Here is a 23,383-nt window from a genome sequence, read left to right as displayed (position 1 = left end):
ATAATCTTGGTCTATGAAATATCCCCTGAAGTATTAAATCAACATGTTTCTATACTATACGTATGCACACACTCACTTGTTCTTGAATCTATTTAACATTCAAACAATCTTAGGTCAAATAGTTCATTTGAAATAAAGACCTCTGTAAATGGTGTCAGAGTGCACCAGCAGCTAACAAAAACTAACGTCAGTACATTGACTATACATTTTCTATAATAAATAAGTAGAATGCCTGAGGATGTATGCACAATTTGTGCATATATTGTGAGTGTGGTTATTGTATAAATTAACTCCCTCCCTCTATTTGAAAATAATCCAGTGAGAAAGTCATTGGGATGACAGCAGTGTGATGGATGTTACACGCATCCAATTAAGATTTCTGAAAAGAAGCCTCTGAGCACTCTAAGCACTTATACAGCTGAATCACAAGTCAGAGCTTTCCCGATCGCCTGAAACAATTGCAAAGCATCACTCCTGCATTATTCATTATGTTTTACAAAGGGTCAGAGTGGCTGAAATCCTCATTATAAATATTTGGAGAAGGAACAATCTGAGGTCACAGGGCTACATTTTGGATTTAAGGAGCAGGATCCACGCACGCACGCAAGCACACACACACACACACACACACACTGGAGAGAGTAAGATGAAAAGGTGGTGGGCCATATAACACAGTCGCACCAAACCTCTTCCTGTGTCTGTCACAAGAGTTTGCCTAAAATAATCTAGGCCAGGTCTACTAAATGTGACGTTTTTACAGTGCACAAATGTACAGAATGTTGGTGCAAAGTGAGTGACAAGGCCTAATTTAAAATAACCCACTAAAATGTGACGTTTGTACAGTGCAAAAATTAACAGAATGCTATGTGCATCATGATGACTAGGCCTAATTTAAATAAAAGGAGTAGTTGATCATCTTGGATTTGGAGACGCAAATAACCTATGCGTAATTTACGCAGGAACAGGAGGCCTACAATGCTTGTCAACTACCAGATGGGGGAGCCCACGCACATCTCGAAGTGGTCATATCCCCTCCTTCCCACAGAAATTAAACTATAAGCTCATATGCTTCCATACTTTATTTCGAACGCATGCATGAATAGTTGAAGGATGTTGACGGAGATCTGATTTGATTGTTATCCTTTAGCGCAGTATCACAGGAAAAGTCAGACACAGCTCATCACTCGTCACTGACTGAACTTAAGCTGTACTTCGAGTCCAATACGCGCTGCGGTTTTACACCCTCCGATCTGAATGCCCAGGTAAGGAAATGTATATATCAACAAATATTTAGAATCTCCTGCAACACTTAACTTTCAGTTTCTCCGAATGATGATTTCTCAGAATAACATGGTTTCTCAGATATATTTGTATGCATGCATAAACCCTTATGGTGAGGTTGGCTGCCCCTGGTATTGCCAATGACAGTAGGCTATTAAGAGAAGGGAAATATCGTTAAAAAAATTAAGAAAAGTATAGGATAGTGTAGGCCCATGTAAAGTGAATGTTTCATAAGTCATGTTGAATGGATAGAATAGGATTGTATATGGTGGTTGAATAGCAGGTCCTTATGCATGTCAAAATACACTGTTTATAGGCTGATGTTTTTTTTTCTCTCTCACTCTGTGATATAGTGTAATGACAGCCTGCTGTGATCTTTGCATCCAAGATAATCTGTTGCAGTAAATACTCATTTTCAATACGCCACATATCAAATGATCCACAGTAGTAATTGAGTTGAGGGCTTTGGCTGACGGACTGTTGGATATAAAGACGTTTTTTCAAGGATGTTTGTCAGACTTCTGATATCTATAATAATGTGTGTAACGTGAATGGTGATATGCAGAGGTTATGTGAGTGTGTACTGTAAATACATTGATAAAATATCATCTCTTGTCACCGTAACCTGGATAGAGAGGTGAAGCGATGATGCCCCATCTGTCATATGTGAGCTAAGAGAGTCCATGATGCTCTGCTTCTCTCCATTCCAGAGTTCTCCTCTCTCAGGCTCCAAGGGGACAGGAGGAGGAGCAGGTGGGTGGCAGCCAGTATGATCAATCAACATTAAATATTCAGCCTTGGAATTTACACATAATTTAACCGCAATGCACTTTATTAGAAAAACAAAAACTGGAGCTAGTTGATAAATGTGTTTGTTGTTGATGAGAGAATAAGCAAGCTGTGAAAAGCAATACATGTCTTGATTTGAAAAAGTTTGCAGTATTATCTGTTCATTATGATGGGGCCGGTATACCAGAGTTTGTCAATTCCCTAAAGAAGTTGTCAAGAGAGCAGAACACAGACTGGCACCCAGGCTAATGGAATTGTGCTTATGTTAGAAAAGCATTTAACTCACTGCTATTTCTATTATGATGCAGAATCCAAGTAGGGGTATTTTTTCATCAAATGCAAGTAAATGTGCGTGAAGCAGGAAGGAGAAAATCAGAGTGAGGCTGAGTGAAGCTGAAATCAATGTCAAGTCATGTGCTCGTATCTTATTCTCTTTACTATGCAACAAGTGCTGTTAGAGGACCTACATGGCAACTTTCTGATGGAATCACTTGTTTGAACACCAAGCACCTGATTTGAACATCTATAATCCAAGCTCAACTGAACAGCCCAAATTAGCTTTTTGGCCCTTTCTTGCCATCATCATAAGTCGGATTTTCTCCCAAAAATTCTAAGCTGTTTTCTGGTTGGCTTAAATCACTTTGAAAAAGTGCAGCAAAAGTATTTTGAGGTGTTTGTCTGGACCCTCTGGTCCTCAGCAGTACAGTGGCCAAGCTGTTATCCAGTCAGAGGAGTTCAGAAAGCGCAACCATCCAATCTGTTACTCTTTTCTTAACAGTTACTTTTATCTTAAGATAGTGAAGTTTCATTTTAATACCTGGTTTATGATTAACAACACTCTCCAAGCATATTGCCAGTTCCATGGCCTTAAGTCTGTGTGAACTATGAGGCAATGGTATGAAAAGCACAGCTCCCTCAAGGATACTAAACAGTGAATCATTAATCATCTTTCTCCCAAATCCAGGAAAACAATAGTTTTGCATAGGAACAGAGAACTAATTTAACAGGATAAAAACACTCCTGTCAGCTTGAACAAATTGTGGAATGTATGAGTGTGACAATCTTAGGCGTAGTGGGTGCAGAGTCAGGTGCAGGAGGCAGAAAGTTCTGAATAGCACTTTATTCAGCACCAGCAAAATAGTATATATAACGAAACTGAGCGTCATAAAACAAATGCCCAAAACAGGAACCAAACCGAGATCGCACGACCACACATACAAAGTGGGAATAAACAAGCCCGCACGAAGAGCAGGCGGGCCTACCGATTTAAATAGCCAAATTAAAGTCTAAACAAGAAACAGGTGAAACAAATCAGACCAAACCAACAGAAAAGGGAAAAAGGGATCGGTGGCAGCAAGTAGGCCGGTGATGACGACCGCCGAGCACCACCCGAAGAGGAAGGCGAGCCACCTTCGGTAGGAGTCGTGACAGTACCCCCCCTGACGTGCGTCTCCCACAGCGCTCCGACACCGGCCTCGAGGATGCCCCGGAGGGCGAGGCGCAGGGCGATCCGGATGGAGGCGATGAAAATCCCTCAACATTCACGGATCCAAGATGTCCCCAACCGGTACCCAGCACCTCTCCTCCGGACCTTACCCCTCCCAGTCCACGAGGTACTGCAGGCCCCTCACACGGTGTCTCAAGTCCAGAATAGCACGTACTGTGTACGCCGGGGACCCCTCGATGTCCAGAGGGGGCGGAGGGACCAGCTACCACCGGCCTGAGGAGAGACACATGAAACGAGGGGTTAATACGATAATAGGAAGGGAGTTGTAATCTATAACAAACCTTGTTTATCCTCCTCAGGACTTTGAAGGGCCTCACACACTGCGGCCCCAGCTTCCGGCAGGGTAAGCGGAGGGGTAGGTTTCGGGTCAAGAGCCAGTCCCTATCCCCCAGTACGAACACGGGGGCCTCACTGCGGTGGCGGTCAGCGCTCCTCTTCTGCCTTCCACCTGCTTGCTTCAGGGATTCCTAAACGGCCCTCCAGGTCTCCTTGGAGTGCTGCACCCACTCCTCCACTGCAGGAGCTTCGGTCTGACTCTGATGCCACGGCGCCAGGACTGGCTGGTAGCCCAACACGCATTGGAATGGTGACATGTCCGTGGAGGAGTGGCGGAGTGAGTTCTGGGCTAACTCCGCCAATGGTACGTACCTTGACCACTCCCCTGGCTGGTCCTGGCAATACGACCGCAGAAACCTACTCACCTCCTGGTTCACTCTCTCCACCTGCCCATTACTCTCGGGGTGATAACCAGAGGTCAAGCTGACCGAGACCCCCAGACGTTCCATAAACGCCCTCCACACTCGGGACGTGAACTGGGGACCCCGATCAGAGACGATGTCCTCCGGCACCCCGAAGTGCCGGAAGACGTGGGTAAATAGAGCCTCCGCAGTCTGTAGGGCCGTAGGGAGACCGGGCAACGGGAGGAGACGGCAGGACTTAGAAAACCGTCCGTTGTTGAACGGGGAGGGACTGTAACTTCTCTCTAGGAAGTTGCCTAGGAGCCTTACTCTGGGCGCACACCGAACAGGAAGAGACATAGAACCTAACGTCCCTAGCCAAGGTGGGCCACCAGTACTTCCCCCTAAGACTCCCACCGAATCAATTGATCACGAGCACCAAGCGGCACTACTTACGACCTGTAGGACATTGTTGGAGGTGCAGGTTCCACCCGTAACGGCCGCTCAATGTCCGTGTCCATCTCCCATACCACCGGTGCCACCAGCCTAGATCGATGGGCCGATCCTCCGTGTCATAGAGACGGGACAGCGCGTCGGCCTTAGTATTCAGGGAGCCTGGTCTATACGAGATGGTAAACCTAAATCGGGTGAAGAACTTCAACCACCTTGCCTGACGCGGATTCAGTCTCCTAGCTGCCCGGATATACTCCAGATTCCGGTGGTCAGTCCAGATTAGAAAAGGGTGCTTAGCCCCCTCAAGCCACACCTTCAGAGCCTTTACCACAGCTAACAACTCACGGTCCCCCACATCATAGTTACGCTCCACCGGACCGAGCTTCTTCGAAAAGAAAGCGCAGGGGCGGAGTTTTGGTGGCGTACCCGAGCGCTGTGATAGCACGGCACCCACCCCAGCCTCGGACACGTCCACCTCCACTATGAACGCTAAAGAAGGGTCCGGGTGCACCAACACGGGTGCATCTGTGAACAGCGCCTTCAACCGATTTAAGGCTCTGTCAGCCTCTGCCGACCACCGCAAACGCACCGCCCCCCCCCTTCAGCAGTGAGGTAATGGGGGCCGCTACCTGGCCAAAACCCCGGATAAACCTCCTGTAGTAATTGGCAAACCCTAAAAACCGCTGCACCTCTTTCACCGTGGTTGGAGTCGGCCAATTACGTACGGCCTTAACGCGGTCACACTCCATCACCACCCCCGAGGTGGAAATGCGATAACCCAGAAAGGAGACGGCTCATTTGGAGAACACACACTTCTCAGCCTTGATGTATAGGTCATGCTCCAGCAGTCTCCCAAGCACTTTGCGCACCAGAGACACATACGCGGCCCGTGTGGCGGAATAGATCAGGATATCATCGATATATACAACCATGCCCTGCCCATGCAGGTCCCTGAGAATCTCGCCTACAAAGGATTGAAAGATGGCTGTAGCATTCTTTAACCCATACGGCATGACGAGGTACTCATAATGGCCCGATGTGGTACTAAACGTGGTTTTCCACTCGTCTCCCTCCCGAATACACACCAGATCCTGAGGTCCAGTTTTGTGAAAAACCGCACCCCGTGAAATGATTCCACCGCCGTAGCGATGAGAGGTAGCGGGTAACTAAACCCCACCGTGATGGAATTGAGACCTCTAATCAATACACGGACGCAAACGTCCCTCCTTTTTTCATAAAAAAGAAACTTGAGGAGATGGGTGAAATGGAGGGCCGAATGTACCCCTGTCCCAGAGATTCCGTGACATATGTCTCCATAGCCAACGTCTCCTCCTGTGACAATGGGTACACGTGACTCTTGGGAAGCGCAGCGTTTACCTGGAGATTTATCGCACAATCCTCCTGTCCATGAAGTGGTAATTTAGTCGCCTTCTTCTTACAGAACGCGATAGCCAAATCGGCATATTCAGGGGGAATGCGCACAGTGGAAACCTGGTCTGGACTCTGGTATGGAAACTCCCATACCTGAACACTCCTCTGACCACCCCTGAAGAACCCCCTGTCTACACGAAATCCTGGGATTGTGACTGGCCAGCCAAGGAACCCCCAGCACCACTGGAAATGCAGGTGAATCGATAAGGAAGAGACTAATCCGCTCCTTATGATTCCCCTGCGTTACCATGTCCAGTGGAACAGTGGCCTCCCTGACCAGCCCTGACCCTAATGGCCAGCTATCTATGGAGTGCATGGGGAAGGGGGGATCTATCGGCACCAGCGGAATTCCCAGCTTGAGGGCGAGTCCGTGATCCATAAAGTTCCCAGCTGCACCTGACTCGACTAGCGCCTTATGCTGGGAAGAGGGAGAAAAATCAAGGAAAAAAATGTATACAAACATGTGACCAACAGGGGTCTCTGGGTGAGTTTGATGCTGACTCACCTGGGATGACCGAGAAGTGTTCCGCCTGCCCTCTCGACTCCCAGACGGACTCCTCTAGCACCGGTCGACCATGTGTCCTCTCCGACCACAACTGGTGCAGGAGGAGCCCCCCCTAACTCCATAGGAATGGGAGCGGGAGGGCTAGGAGGTGGAACTGACAGGACCCTTTCTGAACGCCCGCGGGCAGCTAGCAGATTGTCCAGCCGAATAGACATGTCTATAAGTTTGTCTAGGGAGAGTGGTGTCCCGACAAGCTAGCTCCCTGCGGACGTCCTCCCAGAGGCTGCAATGGTAGTTGTCCATCAGGGCCCTGTCGTTCCACCCGGCCCCAGCGGCCAAGGTCTGGAACTCCAAGGGTGGTCGAATACAGCCCGGAAATGGCGGGTGAACTCTGGATAATTCTCCCTCGCCGAGTCTGGGCCATTCCAGACAGCATTGGCCCACTCCAGAGCTCGGCCTGTCAGGCAGGAGACGAGGACGCTCACACTCTCCTCCCCAGAGGGAGTCGGCCTAACGGTAGCCAGGTACAACTCAAGTTGGAGGAGAAACCCCTGGCACCCAGCCGCCGTTCCATTATACTCCCTCGGAGGCGCAATACGAAGTGCGCTGGAGCCGGACACTGGGGGTGGAGTAGGTGGTCCGATTGGAGGAGCCGGAGGTGAAGTGGGGAGGCCACTCCTCTCCCATCGGTCCATTCTCTCCATCATCTGATCCATCGCTGACCCTATCCGATGGAGGATGGTGGTGTGATGGAGAACGCGTTCCTCCATCGATGGAAGGGGGGTGGCCGCTGCTCCTGCTGACTCCATCGGTGGTGCGGGCTTCTGTGACAATCTTAGGCGTAGTGGGTGCAGAGTCAGGTGCAGGAGGCAGAAAGTTCTGAATAGCACTTTATTCAGCACCAGCAAAATAGTATATATAACGAAACTGAGCGTCATAAAACAAATGCCCAAAACAGGAACCAAACCGAGATCGCACGACCACACATACAAAGTGGGAATAAACAAGCCGGCACGAAGAGCAGGCGGGCCTACTGACTTAAATAGCCAAATTAAAAGTCTAAACAAGAAACAGGTGAAACAAATCAGACCAAACCAACAGAAAAGGGAAAAAGGGATCGGTGGCAGCTAGTAGGCCGGTGACGACGACCGCCGAGCACCACCCGAACAGGAAGGGGAGCCACCTTCGGTAGGAGGCGTTACAAAGAGACTCCTTTGTCGTTGCGTTTGTTGTTCTCTTTTTCCCTTTACGAGCAGCCATAGCTTTGCATGTCATAATTTAGAAAGTGCATTTCATGTGCATGTGTGTGTGTGCCTTGTGTGTGCGTTGCGTGACCACACCTCTTAGATGAATTAGAATCCGTTGAATCATCGACTTTTACCTGATGGCAGGAATGAGGGATGTTGAGTGGAGAAGGGGTGCACATACAGTATGCAGAAAGCTATTTGGACAGGCGTCTTCTTGGCTGTCAGCTTCGATTAAGAGGCGAGGTGTCATCTCGGTAACACAGCTGAGTGCAGATGGCAGAGAGTATAAGAGGGCTCACCAACTTAAACAATGATTAATGAACAGAGATGGAAAACAAATTGCATTGGACTATTGGAGGCAGAGAATTGTTTTTATGGAAATGTTAATTGTTTCTGCCAGGCCGATACTGGGTGAGGGGGATGGGTGAGGGCAACAACAGATCCAAGGGGATCCGATATGAAGTCTACTACCCTCCCTGCACTGATTATCAGGGTTCTTCACACATTATGCACTGTCAATACCACAACACCATGGCTGAAAGACTTCTGACTAGATATTGTGAAAACCAAAGCAGGTATTTTATGATGAATCCCATTAAGAATTCCATAAATTAGGGTTAATTATAATTGAAGTATAAATGACATTACTGTGAAAAAAAACATTAAATATCTTGCGGGTGTTGATATAAGCTTTTCGTATGCACTGCTTATGAATGGGCTATTAACAGTATATGAATGTCTTATGAAGTCTTTATGTAGGCACTCAAATAATGTGTTACCATTGTCGAATACTGTATTTACAGACCTGCTCCACTCAGCATTAGATATTTACTTTACAAAGTTTTTATTGACCAAGCTTCCAATTTACATTGCCATATTTATCCCATATAGGGATGCCATAGTCCCACAAGGAAGCAGCCCCAGTCTGTATGACACTTCAATATCTTGTCCATTGTTCATTAACTGGCATGGTGTTATCATTATCTAAATGTCCTGTACCATAGGCATTATAATAATAACGATGTCCAATGTTCAGCAATATTGTAATAATAATAGTGTTATTTTTATCCAATTAAGAGGGTGTCATCATTGTCTTATGCTGAGGGCAGCATCATAGCCATTGTGCATGGATAGCATACCTGAATATGGAGCCAGTCAAATAAGGGATAGTCTGTATCTGTCGTTTCATCTCCTTGTGTGTTGGGCTTGATGTGCTTCTCCAATAAGTCTTAAGCCTCCTTGGCAGTGGAAAACATGTGTTGTATTCGGGAAGGTCAAGATGAGTTTTGCCCGGTGAATGAAGCCGCATCTCAGGTTTGGCTTGTGTGGCTGGGGTCTCACCTCGTTGTAGGTCGCCCTCTGTTTCAGCAGCTCTGCACTAAGATCTGGCTAGATGCTGATCCTCTTCTCAGCATAGGTCAGAGCCCCCGATTCTGCTGTGAGGAGAACAATTTGCTGTTCAACTTCAAAACATTGGATTCGTACAATCATACACCAGGATCCGTTGCGGAGAAGACACGGGCGTGCGGTGCTCAATGTTTATCAGCGGCATGGGACCCAGCTTCTCCTGCCCAAACAGTACATAGAAAATATTGCTCATGAAGGAAGTTGGGTTGCCCGCTTCCACACCAGTTTCAAGTCCTGTGACCAACATATTTATTTTATTGGAATGATTTTTGAGTGATTATTTTTGGGGGGAGATTGATTTCCCCTTCTAGCTTAGTTCGTGTTGTTTCCATATCATTGAGTCGACCCTCTGTCACATTGGCCACTGTCTCCAAACTTTCCACTTTAGTTGAGTAGGTATCCACTTTAGAAGTGAGCAGTGCAAGAGATTCATTTACCGGTTTTAATTGCAAGTCGAGGTAATGTCCTCACGAACAATCTCTCGGATAGTAGCTGCCAATGCTTTCTGTTGTCGGGTGTTGAGAGCTGCCATGTTCCCACAGGTGAATTTGCGAGCAGACAGATTATGCTAGCTGCTGGAGCAAAATAGATCTGCTAGTTTTTACTTGTAATACAGTGAATATGGTGTTATATATTGATAACTATTTGGTCAAATGAGTACTTATTTTGCAAAAAAAAGCCACGATAAAGCCATGCGTTTCAATGCATGCCAACAGAAACCATGATTTCACTCAGCATTGTCTCTTATAATAATAAGTGATTATAAGGTATGATAGAAGGCACCCTGTTCTATTTGTAATTATTGCAGGCGGTGCAGCTGCAGTACTTAGGGAGATAATAATTATTTTGCAACATTTTTTTCATTGCAGGGTGATCATTTAAGAGCATCATCCACTCATCAGAGTAATCAGGGTAGAGTGATTAGTGAAAATCCAACAGCTGCCTCATTAAACTATTGGCTTTATTGGCAACACATGGTGACAGCTAGCTGCCTCATAGGACCATGAGAGAAAAATGACTTCACTTTAGGAACGCAAGGTGACAGGCAGTCTAGACTGGAGATTATGTATGGCCAAATATGCATGAAGAAAATCCTTTGCAACAAATGGCCCTTACTGTTATTCAATGAATCAAGCTTGACCAAAGTGTAAGGTCATTGTCATAGTGCACCGAGGAAAAGTTTAACCTGAAATCTGGAAATGCTGGTTACATCCATTCTACTTAGCCACACTGCAATGTGTTTATACTCCACAGTGAAGGTGGAGCTTAATAGCTAAACGTGCGGACCACAATCTCTAAAATCTCAATCGTAAATATTGACACGCCCATGTTTTTTTGTGTGTGTGATCTATCTAATGCACAAATTAGCACAATAAAGTAAAATGAGAAGTTAGCCTCATGGCAGCAGTAGAAGGGTACATGTAATAATGTTTGCTAAAATAAAGGCTAATTCTCTGAGCCCAGTTGTTCCCTGAGCACAACAAGCACAACACAGAGATCCTACTGGGTTGATGAGCTCAATCAGTGAAATTATGAAAATATGATTTGGTCACTATGATGACAGTATGTAAACTACTTAGCCAGTATTGTAAAATAAGTCATTTTATAATTACAACTGCTACACCATAGTCTAATGGTGGATGTTTTGTTTTGAGATAAGTAGGCCTGCTGTGATTTTGTGATGACTCGGTTAATTACTTTTGTTCTAGTGCTTCTGAGAACTGCTGTGTAAACTGCTGTCAGCGCCTCCTTCTTGGAGTCTTATGGTGCACTGTATTATGTATCACAGTTGATATCAAATCAGTGCCAAGTTAGACATCATTATGTGTACTAAATCAGAAAGTGTAAAGTAAAACATCAGGTACACTGACTAGAATCTGTTCAGAGCATTCATATTACAGTATTTCAAGTTCAGTGTGTGCTTCTTTTATAGTGATCACATCCGTGTAGGAAAATTTGATCACTGTAAGTGGTTGATCACTAAAACCCACATTCACTATAAATGGAGTTCACTTTCTGAAGAGAACACTATGGAGGATGTCCTTGTGAAATGACATGGTGGTTGGTGAGCGTGAAGGATTTGGCCACGGTATCTGGACTGATGCTGTTCTGAGCTGCGTTGGAGATGGTTGGAGAGTGCTGCTCCCCTGCAGAGTCTAACCATCTGAAGAGGAATACACCATGTGGATACACTGATGCACTGCTCATGTGCAAGACATCCCCTCCCTGTCTGTCCAACACTTCCCGTGATATAAGCCAGAGCTTTGTTTGTGTCCAGAATGAACAGTTGGTCTGTGCAAACAAGAGCAACTGTTTACACAGTAGTGATTTAATATCAGTGTGTGTGTTTCCTGATGGTGCTGTGTACACATGCCTCATGTGTGCACACACTGAGTCAAAGCCATGTTAAACGTGTGTAGCTCAAATCACACAGTGTGTGATTGTCATGCCAAAACAGATCACCATGATCCCTGTCTCACTGTCTTGCATTTTTGGGAATGAAGGCATTGTTTGCCTCTGCCTCCTTTATTTGACAATTTATATATTGTTTGCTAGAATAAGCTACATGAAATGTTGATATTTTCCACCAAAAGAGTGGTACATACACAATAAATGCATGTGCCTTTATGAATCTTCTCTATTGCTCACGTGTGCAGAAAGAGACTACTCATGAGAAGGGTTGCAAAAATGTGTGCTCTTTCTATGCACCGTAGTGGTCCAGTAAGGAGTGGGGCTGGTTAGGCCGTTCTGTCTCAGGGTTTCAGGATGCCTACAGCGAAGCTATAGGTTCTCATTAATCCCCTTGTCAAAAGAGCTGTGTGTATATTTGTGTTATCCTCTGTCTAGGGCTGTATAAGCCATGGTGGGGTGGTCAGGGTGCATTATCAGTATGTCTACCCTCTGCTTTAGTAAAAGGACTTCATCCACAGTTTGACAATCCACAGGCTGGGTGGGGCGGCAGGTAGCCTAGAGGTTAACAGCGTTGGACCAGTAACGGCCAGTTAAGGTTGCTGGTTTGAAAGCCGGAGACTAGGTGAAAAATCTGACAATGCGCCCTTGAGCAAGGCACTTAACCCTAGTCAATCTGGATAAGAGCATCTGCTAAATGACTAAAATGTATATGTGGATAAGCAGAGTGCCTATACTTAGATTTTTAAAATGTAGAATTTTATACTTGAGCTACATTTTTTAAATGACTAATTTAAGATATTTTGAGAACTTTTTATGTCCATAGAAGTTTTAAATGTGACATTTCACTTCAAGGATTGAGAACATGATTTCTTTGGTGATCATGATGACACAAGGCTAACCAAGGAATCTGGGTTATTCAGTCATGTGGGCCAACTACTGTATCTGCAGTTTTCTTTGCTCTTTGTTTATGTAAAATGACTTTAGTATATAGGTCACAACATTACTGTGGTATTATGTCGGTATTGGACTTGGCTTAGGTCGCTGTTAGTTGTGTATGAAAAGCAATTGCAGGCTCAGCAAATGTGTGGTATTTTCTTTTACCACAGTTGCACTGCTGAAAAGGTGCAACATTGCATCAAAAACCATACCCATACTTGAAATTAGAACATGCTGGAATCAGAATCTTGTTTACAATTGGTTTTATATCTGTCCAATGTCTGTTGGATATCTGTCCAATGCTCTAGGACTGTTAAATGGTTGATATGGGCAGTTGGTCAATGAGCAAACCCACCCAACAATGAATAATCAAAATACATAGCATTAGCATGTATATGGCCACATCTGGGGAGCCCAATCATGTGACACGAGGCTTTATACAATCACCCTCTTTCTCAATCTCCCCCTGGAAGAGTGTACTTCACTCTGAAAGATGGTACCTGACAGGTCTGCCTATTAGCTTCCCTAGCAACCGGCTTCCTCCTCCACCACCCAGCCTGCCATATTAACTAGCACCTGATCATGGTTCTAAGCCTTGTGATTACACACTTAGATGATCAGAACAACACCTTAAACAAGTGGTGGATAACTTTCAATGTTTCTCTCACACCTGTCAAATATGCTTAGCTTCAGGAGGATTAGGTTGTATATTTAAGGGCATGTATTCAAAATGTGAGTAAGATTTCTGATCTGGGATCAAGTCCCCCGCTGTCCATATAATGTTTTATTCATTATAATCTAAAAAGCTAAACTAATCCTATACCAGCACTCTTTATGAATACAAGCCCTTTTTACATTTGTTTTTATTTCACCTTTATTTAACCAGGTAAGCTAGTTGAGAACAAGTTCTCATTTACAACTGCGACCTGGCCAAGATAAAGCAAAGCAGTGTGACACATACAACACAGAGTTACACATGGGTAAACAAAAGTACAGTAAATAACACAATATAAAAATCTATATACAGTGTGTGCAAATGGAGTAAGGAGGTTAGGCAATAAATAGGCCATAGTAGCAAAGTAATTACAATTTAGCAATTTAACACTGGAGTGATAGATGTGCGATGATGATGTGCATGTAGAAATACTGGTGTGTAAAGAGCAAAAATGTAAATAAAAACAATATGGGGATGAGGTAGGTAGTTGGATGGGCTATTTACAGATGGGCTGTGTACAGCTGCAGCGATCAGTAAGCTGCTCAGATAGCTGATGCTTAGTTAGTGAGGGAGATATAAGTCCCCAACTTCAACGATTTTTGCAATTCGTTCCAGTCTTTGGCAGAAGGAAAGGTGGCCAAAGAGGTGTTGGCTTTGGGAATGACCAGTGAGATATACAGTGCCTTGCGAAAGTATTCGGCCCCCTTGAACTTTGCGACCTTTTGCCACAGGCTTCAAACATAAAGTAGATTATGTAATCGCAGCAAAAGGTGGCGCTACAAAGTATTAATTTAAGGGGCCTGAATAATTTTGCATGCCCAATTTTTCAGTTTTTGATTTGTTAAAAAAGTTTGAAATATTCAACAAATGTCGTTCCACTTCGTGATTGTGTCCCACTTGTTGTTGATTCTTCACAAAAAAATACAGTTTTATATCTTTATGTTTGAAGCCTGAAATGTGGCAAAAGGTCTCAAAGTTCAAGGGGGCCGAATACTTTCGCAAGGCACTGTACCTGCTGGAGCGCGTGCTACGGGTGAGTGTTGTTATGGTGACCAGTAAGCTGAGATAAGGAGGAGCTTTACCTAGCAAAGACTTATAGATGACCTAAAGCCAGTGGGTTTGGCGACGAATATGTAGCGAGGGCCAGCCGACAGGAACATACAGGTCGCAGTGGTGGGTGGTATATGGGGCTTTGGTGACAAAACGGATGGCACTGTGATAGACTGCATCCAATTTGCTGAGTAGAGTGTTGGAGGCTATAAATGACATCGCCGAAGTTGAGAATCGGTAGGATAGTCAGTTTTACGAGGGTATGTTTGGCAGAGTCAGTGAAGGAGGCTTTGTTGCAAAAGAGGAAGCCGATTCTAGATTTAATTTTGGATTGGAGATGCTTAATATGAGTCTGGAAGTAGAGTTGACAGTCTAGCCAGACACCTAGGTATTTGTAGTTGTCCATATATTCTAAGTCAGAACCATCCAGAGTAGTGACGCTAGTCAGGCGGCCGGGTGCGGCAGTAATCTGTTGTAGAGAATTCCATTTAGTTTAACTAGCGTTTAAGAGCAGTTGGAGGCCACGGAAGGAGTGTTGTATGGCATTGAAGCTCATTTGGAGGTTTGTTAACACAGTGTCCAAAGAAGGGCCAGATGTATACAGAATGGTGTTGTCTGCACAGAGGTGGATCAAGGAATCACCCGCAGCAAGAGCGACACCGTTGTTATATACAGAGAAAAGAGTCGGCCTGAGAATTGAACCCTGTGGTGCCCCCATAGAGATTGCCAGAGGTCCGGACAACAGGCCCTCCAATTTGACACACTGAACTCTATCTGAGAAGTAGTTGGTGAACCAGGCGAGGCAGTCATTTGAGAAACCAAGGCTGTTGAGTCTAAGAATAAGGTGATTGACAGAGTCGAAAGCCTTGGCCAAGTTGATGAAGACGGGTGCACAGTACTGTCTTTTATTAATGGCGCTAATGATATCCTTTAGTACCTTGAGCTTGGCTAAGGTGCACCCGTGACCAGCTCGGAAACCGGATTGCACAGCGGAGAAGGTACTGTTGGATTCGAAATGGTAGAACTGCAGGGCAGGATGGATATAGGTCTATAACGGTTTGGGTCTAGAGGGTCAACCGCTTTGAAGAGGGTGATGACCGCGGCAGCTTTCCAATCTTTAGGAATCTCGGACAATAGGAAAGAGAGCTCTAACAGACTGGTAATAGGGGTTGTAACAATGGAGGGGATAATTTTAGAAAGAGAGGATCCAGATTGTCTAGCCCAGCTGATTTGTACGGGTCCAGGTTTTCAGCTCTTTCAGAACATCTGCTATCTGGATTTGGGTGAAGGAGAAGCTCAGGAGGCTTGGGCAAGTAGCTGAGGGGGGTGCGGAGCTGTTGGCTGGGGATGGGGTAGCTAGGAGGAAAGCATGGCTAGACGTAGAGAAATGCTTATTGAAATTCTCGATTATTGTGGATTTATCGGTGGTGACAGTGTTTCCTAGCCTCAGTGCATTGGGCAGCTGGGAGGAGGTGCTCTTATTCTCCATGAACTTTACAGTGAGTTAGAGCTACAGGATGCAAATTTCTGTTTGAAAAGCTAGCTTTCCTAACTGCTGGTTAAGAGAATGCCAAGAGTGTGCAAAGCTGTCATCAAGGCAAAGGGTGGCTATTTGAAGAATCTCAAATATAAAATATATTTTGATTTGTTTAACACTTGTTTGGTTATAACATGATTCCATATGTGTTATTTCATAGTTTTGATGTCTTCACTATATTTCTACAATGTAGAAAATAGTAAAAATAAAGAAAAACCCTTGAATGAGTAGGTTTGTCCAAACCTTTGACTGGTACTGTAGATCAGACATGGGAACAGAGTACTGTTTGGACTTAAGCTCGCAGGGTAGCTCTTTATCTGTGTGTTACAATATACATCCTTTTCATTACTGAGGTTTGAGCCCTAGATGATGTAAGCCTGTGTTAATTCTGTGTGGACAATGCATGCTTTGTTCCATGCCCTTTGGTACTGCACTAAAGCACTGTATGTTCTAATATGTGACCTCTACCATTGTAGAGTGTTGAGAATTTGCCTCTTTGTTTGTTAGTATAGAGCAATGGAGAGTGAGTGGGTGGAGAAGAGGAGAGGAGGTTATGTTTAAATTCCATTTGAACAGATTTTTAGATTTCTTCTCCTTGAACTTTTATTTGTACCCGTTTCTTAAAGTTACCAAGTTCCCTCGTTACTTATGTTGAGCACAGAGGGTTGTTTCAAAGGAACCACTGGACCTGCAGCAAAGACTGTTAAGCATTGTAGCTACTTACTGTCCGTCTAAAAGGAGATCATAGTAGCAGATAGATAGGTAGAGTATCATCATAGTAGAGTAGATATATGGAGAGGAAGACTGTGGTTAGAAGTAATCAGCATTTTAGCATCCTTCAACAATAAGCTGAGACCAAAAATATACTAAAGACAGGAAGAAGAGACACGCAGCATTTGTTTTACTCTGCTTGATGACCTATTTCAGGTGCATTAGTTCCATGCAAAAATTATCAAAGCATGTTAACAACGTACATATTTGATTTGTCAGATAGAGTGCCTTCGGAAAGTATTCAGACCCCTTGACCTTTTGCCCATTTTTTAAAGTTACAGCGTTATTCTAAAATTGATTAAATTGTCACAATCATCGTTGGAAATATTCTCGGACCAACATGCAGCTTGATCTGGGTTCCACATCTTAATTTCGTGAAACTTACAAAACAAAAAAAGAAACAAACAACTGGGCCTCGGCGCAGAGGAGGGTCCCGGCCATGGAGCTGTGTTGAACGCCACACCCGGACTGGATACCGGCGACAAAGAGGGCTCCGGCCTTGGAGCGGGACTGGACGCCATGCCTGGACTGACACCGGCGCAGAGGAAGACTCCTGCCATGGAGTGGGACTGGATGCCGTGCCTGGACCGGGCTCCGGCCTAGAGGAAGGCTCCTAACCTGGACCGGGACTGGACACCGTGCCTGGACTGGGCATCGGCGCAGAGGGAGGCTCCTGCCATGGAGCGGGACTGGACGCTGTGCCTGGACCGGGCACCGGCGCAGAGGAAGGCTCCTAACCTGGAGCGGGACTGGACAACGTGCCTGGACTGGGCATCGGCGCAGAGGGAGGCTCCTGCCATGGAGCGGGACTGGACGACGTGCCTGGACTGGGCATCGGCGCAGAGGGAGGCTCCTGCCATGGAGCGGGACTGGACGACGTGCCTGGACTGGGCATCGGCGCAAAGGAGGGCTCTGGCCTGTGGACCGTCATAGAAGGTTCCGGACTGTGGACCGTCATAGGGAGGCTCTGGACTGTGGACCGTCGTCGGGAGGCTCCGGACTGTGGACCGTCGCCGGGAAGCTCCGGACTGTGGAGGCGCACTGGAGGCCTGATGCGTGGGGTCGGTACAGATTGCACGGACTGGTGACACGATCTTCAGGGCGAGTGCGAGGAGCAGGCACAAGATGTACCGGACTGTGGAGGTGTACTGAAGGTCTAGTGCATAGAGCCAGCACAAATTGTCCCGGACAGGTGACAGACTCAGCACGGCGAGTGCGGGGAGCTGGCACAGAACGTACTGTGCTGTGGAGGCGCACTGGAGGCCTGGTGCGTAGAACCAGCACAAATTGTACCGGAACAATGACATACTTCGCACGGCGAGTGCGAGGAGCTGGCACAGGACGTACTGTGCTGTGGAGGCGCACTGGAGACCTGGTGCGTAGAACCGGCACAAGTTGTACCGGAACGGTGACACACACTTCAGGGCGAGTGCGTGGAGGAGACACAGGACGTACCGGACTGGGGAGGTGCACTGGAGGCCAGATGCGTGAAACTGGTGCAGATGACACGGGACTGGTGTCACTCTCCTCAACACGCCCACTCTGCAGCACTCTCATCGCCACCACCTCTCTCCGGAATCTTTCATTGAGTTCCTCCTTCGACTCCCTGACCATCTCTGGCTCATTCCTCCCCGTGTGCACCCCCCCAAAAAACAGAAATACCTTTACATAAGTATTCAGACCCTTTGCTATGAGACTCGGAATTGAGCACAGGTGCGTCCTCTTTCCATTGATCATTCTTGAGATGTTTCTACAACTTGATTTGAGTCCACCTGTGGTAAATTCAATTCATTGAACACGATTTGGAAAGGAACACCTGTCATAACATAAGGTCCCTTCAGTTGACAGTGCATGTCAGAGCAAAAACCAATCCATGAGGTCGAAGGAATTCAAATCAAATCAAATACAATTGTAATTGTCACATGTGCCGAATACAACAGGTGTTTTATTATGTGAACTTCTTACTTACAAGCCCTTAATAAACAGGCCAAGAAATGCAGGCCAAGAAATAGAGTTACGAAAATATTTACCAAATTAACTAAAGTAAAAAATCTAATAAAAAGTAACACAATAAAATAGCAATAATGAGGTAGACAGGAGGTACCGGTACCGAGTCAATGTGCAGCATGTAGTGTAGCATAAACAGCGAGTAGCAGCACTGTAAAATAAATGGGGTGGGGGGGGTCAATGAAAATAGTCCAATTGTTCAGCAGTCTTATGGCTTGGGGCTTGGGGGTAGAAGCTTCTAAGGAGCCTTTTGGACCTAGACTTGGCGCTCCGGTACCACTTGTCGTGCGGTAGCAGAGAGAACAGTCTATGACTTGGGTGACTGAAGTCTTTGACATTTATTTATTTTATTTTATTTTTTCACCCCCTTTTCTCCCCAATTTCGTGGTATCCAATTGTTAGTAGTTACTATCTTTTCTCATCGCTACAACTCCCATACGGGCTCGGGAGAGACGAAGGTTGAAAGCCATGCGTCCTCCGAAACACAACTCAACCAAGCCGCACTGCTTCTTAACACAGGGCGCATCCAACCCGGAAGCCAGCCGCACCAATGTGTCGGAGGAAACACTGTGCACCTGGCGACCTGGTTAGCGTGCACTGCGCCCAGCCCACCACAGGAGTCAGTAGTGCGCGATGAGACAAGGATATCCCTACCGACAAACCCTCCCTAACCCGGACGACGCTAGGCCAATTGTGCGTAATTTTCCCACCTTATGATGCCATCTATATTGTGAAGTGCACCATTCCCTCCTGCAGCCAAGCAACCCCACAACATGATACTGCATCCCCCGTGCTTCACGTTTGGGATGGTGTTCTTCGGCTTGCAGGCTTCCCCCTTTTTCATCCAAACATAACGATGGTCATTATGGCCAAACAGTTCTATTTTTGTTTCATCAGACCAGAGGACATTTCTCCAAAAAGTACAATCTTTGTCCCCATGGGCAGTTGCAAACCGTAGTCTGGCTTTTTCTATGGCGGTTTTCTTCCTTGCTGAGCAGCCTTTCAGGTTATGTCGATAGAGGACTTGTTTTACTGTGGTTATATATACTTTTGTACCTGTTTCCTCCAGCATCTTAATAAGGTAATTTGCTGTTGTTCTGGGATTGATTTGCACTTTTCGCACCAAAGTACGTTCATATCTAGGAGACAGAACGCATCTCCTTCCTGAGCTGTATGACGGCTGTGTGGTCCCATGGTGTTTATACTTGCTTACTATTGTTTGTACAGATGAACGTGGTACCTTCAGGCGTTTGGAAATTGCTCCCAAGGATGAACCAGACTTGTGGAGGTCTACAATTTTGCTGATTTCTTTGGATTTTTCCATGATGTCAAGCAAAGAGGCACTGAGTTTGAAGGTAGGCCTTGAAATACATCCACAGGTACACCTCCAATTGGCTTATATGATGTCAGTCAGCCTATCAGAAGCTTCTAAAGCCATGACATAATTTTGGGGAATTTTTCAAGCTGTTTAAAGGCACAGTCAACTTAGTGTATGTAAACTTCTGACCTACTGGAATTGTAATACAGTGAATTATAAGTTAAATAATCTGTCTGTAAACAGTTGTTGGAAAAATTACTTGTGTCATGCACGAAGTAGAGGCCCTAAAAAAACTTGCCAAAACTGTAGTTTGTTAACAAGAAATTTGTGGAGTGGTTGAAAAACAAGTTTTAATGACTCCAACCTAAGTGTATGTAAACTTCCGACTTCAGCTGTACATGTGAGATGAGTAATGAGAGATATGTAAACATTCTTAAAGTGGCATTATTAAAGTGACTAGTGTTCCATTTATTCAAGAGGCCAATGATATCAAGTCTGTAGGTAGGCAGCCACCTCTCTGTGCTCGTGGTGGCTGTTTAACAATCTGATCGCCTTAAGATAGAAGCTGTTATTCAATCTCTCTGTCCCAGCTCTGATGCACCTGTACTGACCTCGCCTTCTGGATGGAAGTGAGGTGAACAGGTAGTGGCTCGGGTGATTATTGGCCTTGATGATCTTTTTTGCCTTTTTGTGACATCGGGTGTTTTAGGTGTCCTGGAGGGCAGGTAGTTTGCCTCGTTGATGCATTGTGTAGACCGCACCACCCTCTGGAAAGCCCTGTGTTTGTGGGCAGTGCCATTGCTGTACCAGGCTGTGATACAGCTCGACAGGATGCTCTCATTTGTGCACCTGTAAAAGTCAGTGAGGGTTGTTGCGGCTTCTTAGCCACACTGTCTGTGTGTGTGGACCATTTCAGTTTGTTGAGGAACTTAAAACTTTCCACCTTCTCCACTGCTGTCCCATCGATGTGGATAGGTGGGGGAGGGGTGGGGGGGGGGGGGGGGGGGGGGCTCCCTTTGCTGTTTCCTGAAGTCCACGATCATGTCTTTTGTTTTGCTGAAGATTAGTGAGAGGTTATTTTCCTGACATCACACTCCAAGGGCCCTCACTTCCTCCCTATAGGCTGTCTCGTCGTTGTTGGTAATCAAGCCTACCACTGTAGTGTCGTCTGCAAACTTGATGATTGAGTTGGAGGCGTGCATAGCTACACAGTCATGGGTGAACATGGAGTACAGGAGAGGGCTGAGAATGCACCCTTGTGGGGCCCCAGTGTTGAGGATCAGCGAAGTTGGGATGTTGTTTCCTACCTTCACCGCCTGGGGGCGGCACATTAGGAAGTCCAGGACCTAGTTGCACAGGGTGGGGTCGAGACTCAGGGTCTCAAGCTTAATGATGAGTTTGGAGGGTACTATGGTGTTGAATGCTGAGCTGTAGTCAATGAACAGTATTCTTACATAGGTATTCCTCTTGTCCAGATGGGATAGGGCAGTGTGTAGTGTGATGGCGATTGCATCGTCTGTGGACCTATTGGGGCGGTAAGCAAATTGGAGTGGGTCTAGGGTGTCAGGTAAGGTGGAGGTGATTTGATCCTTGACTATTCTCTCAAAGCACTTCACGATGAAAGAAGTGAGTGCTACGGTGAGTGCAACTTCGCTGATGGTAATTTAGTTCAGTTACCTTAGCTTTCTTGGGAACAGGAACAAACATCTTGAAGGATGTGGGGATAGCAGACTGGGATAGGGATTGATTGAATATGTCCATAAACACACCAGCCAGCTAGTCTGCGCATGCTCTGAGGACGCGGCTAGGGATGCCGTCTGGGCCGGCAGCCTTGCGAGGGCTAACATGTTTAAATGTTTTACTCACGTCGGCCACGGAGAAGGAGAGCCCACAGTCTTTGGTAGCGGGCCGTGTCGGTAGCACTGTATTGTCCTCAAAGCGCGCAAAGAAGTTGTTTAATTTGTTTGGGAGCTAGACGTCGATGTCTGCAACGGGGCTGGTTTTCTTTTTGGTTTTCAGTTTGCATAAAGTCCAGTGAAGTTCCTTGATGGCCGTCTTGGTATCCGCTTGCAGGGTGATATACACGGCTGTGATGATAACCGGCATTTGATTGTGAGGAATTATAGGTCAGGTGAACAAAAGGACTTGAGTTCTTGTATGTTACAATTACACCATGAGTCGTTAATCATGAAACATACATCCATGCCCTTCTTCTTACCAGAGAGATTATTGTTCCTGTAGGCACGATGTGCTGTACGGACTCTGACAGCATGTCCCCAGCTAGCCATGTCTCTGTGAAACAGAGTATGTTACAATCCCGGGTATATCTCTTTGGAAAGCAACTCTTGCCCTGGACATTAGCGAGTTATATACTCGGAAGCAGTGGGTGATGTGCGCTCATCCGAAGCCTTACTAGAAGACCGTTCCGGCACCCTCTCCTCCGACTCCGTTGTTTTGGGTCGGCCTCTGGAATCAGTTCAAATGCCCTGGGAGGTGTAGACAAAAGATCCGCTTTGGGAAAGTTGTATTCCTGGCCGTAGTGCTGGTTGTGCTGGTAAGTTGACATCTCACGGATATCCAATAGTTCTTCCCAGCTGTATGTAATAACACTTCATTTGTCTGGGAGCTAGACGTCGATGTCCGCAACGGGGCTGGTTTTCTTTTTGTAATCAGTGATTGTCTATAGACCCTGCCACATATGTCTCGTGTCTGAGCCGTTGAATTGCGACTACACTTTGTCTCTATAATAACGCTTTGCTTGTTTGATTGCCTTACTGAGGGAATAACTACACTGTTTATATTCGGTCATGTTTCCAGTCGCCTTGCCATGAATAAATGTGGCGGTTCGCGCTTTCAGTTTAATGTGAATGCTGCCATCAATCCACTTTTTCTGGTTTGGGAATGTTTTTATAGTCACAGTGGGTATAACATCTCCTATACACTTCCTTATAAACTCGCTCACCGAGTCAGTGTATATGTTAAGGTTATTGTCTGAGGCTACCCGGAACATATCCCAGTTGACGTGATCAAAGCAATCTTGAAGCGTGGAATCCGAAGCGTGGAATCTTCCTGTTTTAGTTTCTGCCTATAGGAGGGGAGCAACAAGATGGAGTCATGGTCAGATTTGCCAAAAGGAGGGCAGGGCCTTGTATGCATTGTGGAAGTTAGAGTAGCAATGGTCGAGTGTGTTACTCACTCATGTACTGCAATCAATATGCTGATAGAATTTAGATAGCCATGTTCTCAGATTAGCTTTGTTAAAATCCCCAGCTACAATAAATGCATCCTCAGGATATATGGTTTCCAGTTTGCATAAAGTCCAGTGAAGTTCCTTGATGGC

At 45.9% G+C, this 23,383-nt stretch overlaps 1 protein-coding gene across 1 annotated transcript in view; it reads left to right on the top strand.

Annotated features, from left to right (window-relative positions):
* Nucleotides 1-1,076: 1,076 nt before the first annotated feature.
* LOC110497937 (zinc finger protein 536) overlaps nucleotides 1,077-23,383 on the top strand; it is a 41,626-nt gene continuing 19,319 nt past the window's right edge. The window contains exon 1 of the mRNA XM_021574419.2: nucleotides 1,077-1,262. The gene's annotated coding sequence lies outside the window, so the exon portion shown is untranslated. The remainder of the gene's footprint in view (nucleotides 1,263-23,383) is intronic.

Source organism: Oncorhynchus mykiss, chromosome 2 (genome assembly GCF_013265735.2).
Source record: "Oncorhynchus mykiss isolate Arlee chromosome 2, USDA_OmykA_1.1, whole genome shotgun sequence".
NCBI classification, from domain to species: domain Eukaryota; kingdom Metazoa; phylum Chordata; class Actinopteri; order Salmoniformes; family Salmonidae; genus Oncorhynchus; species Oncorhynchus mykiss.
This window is presented reverse-complemented; position numbering and strand designations above follow the sequence as displayed.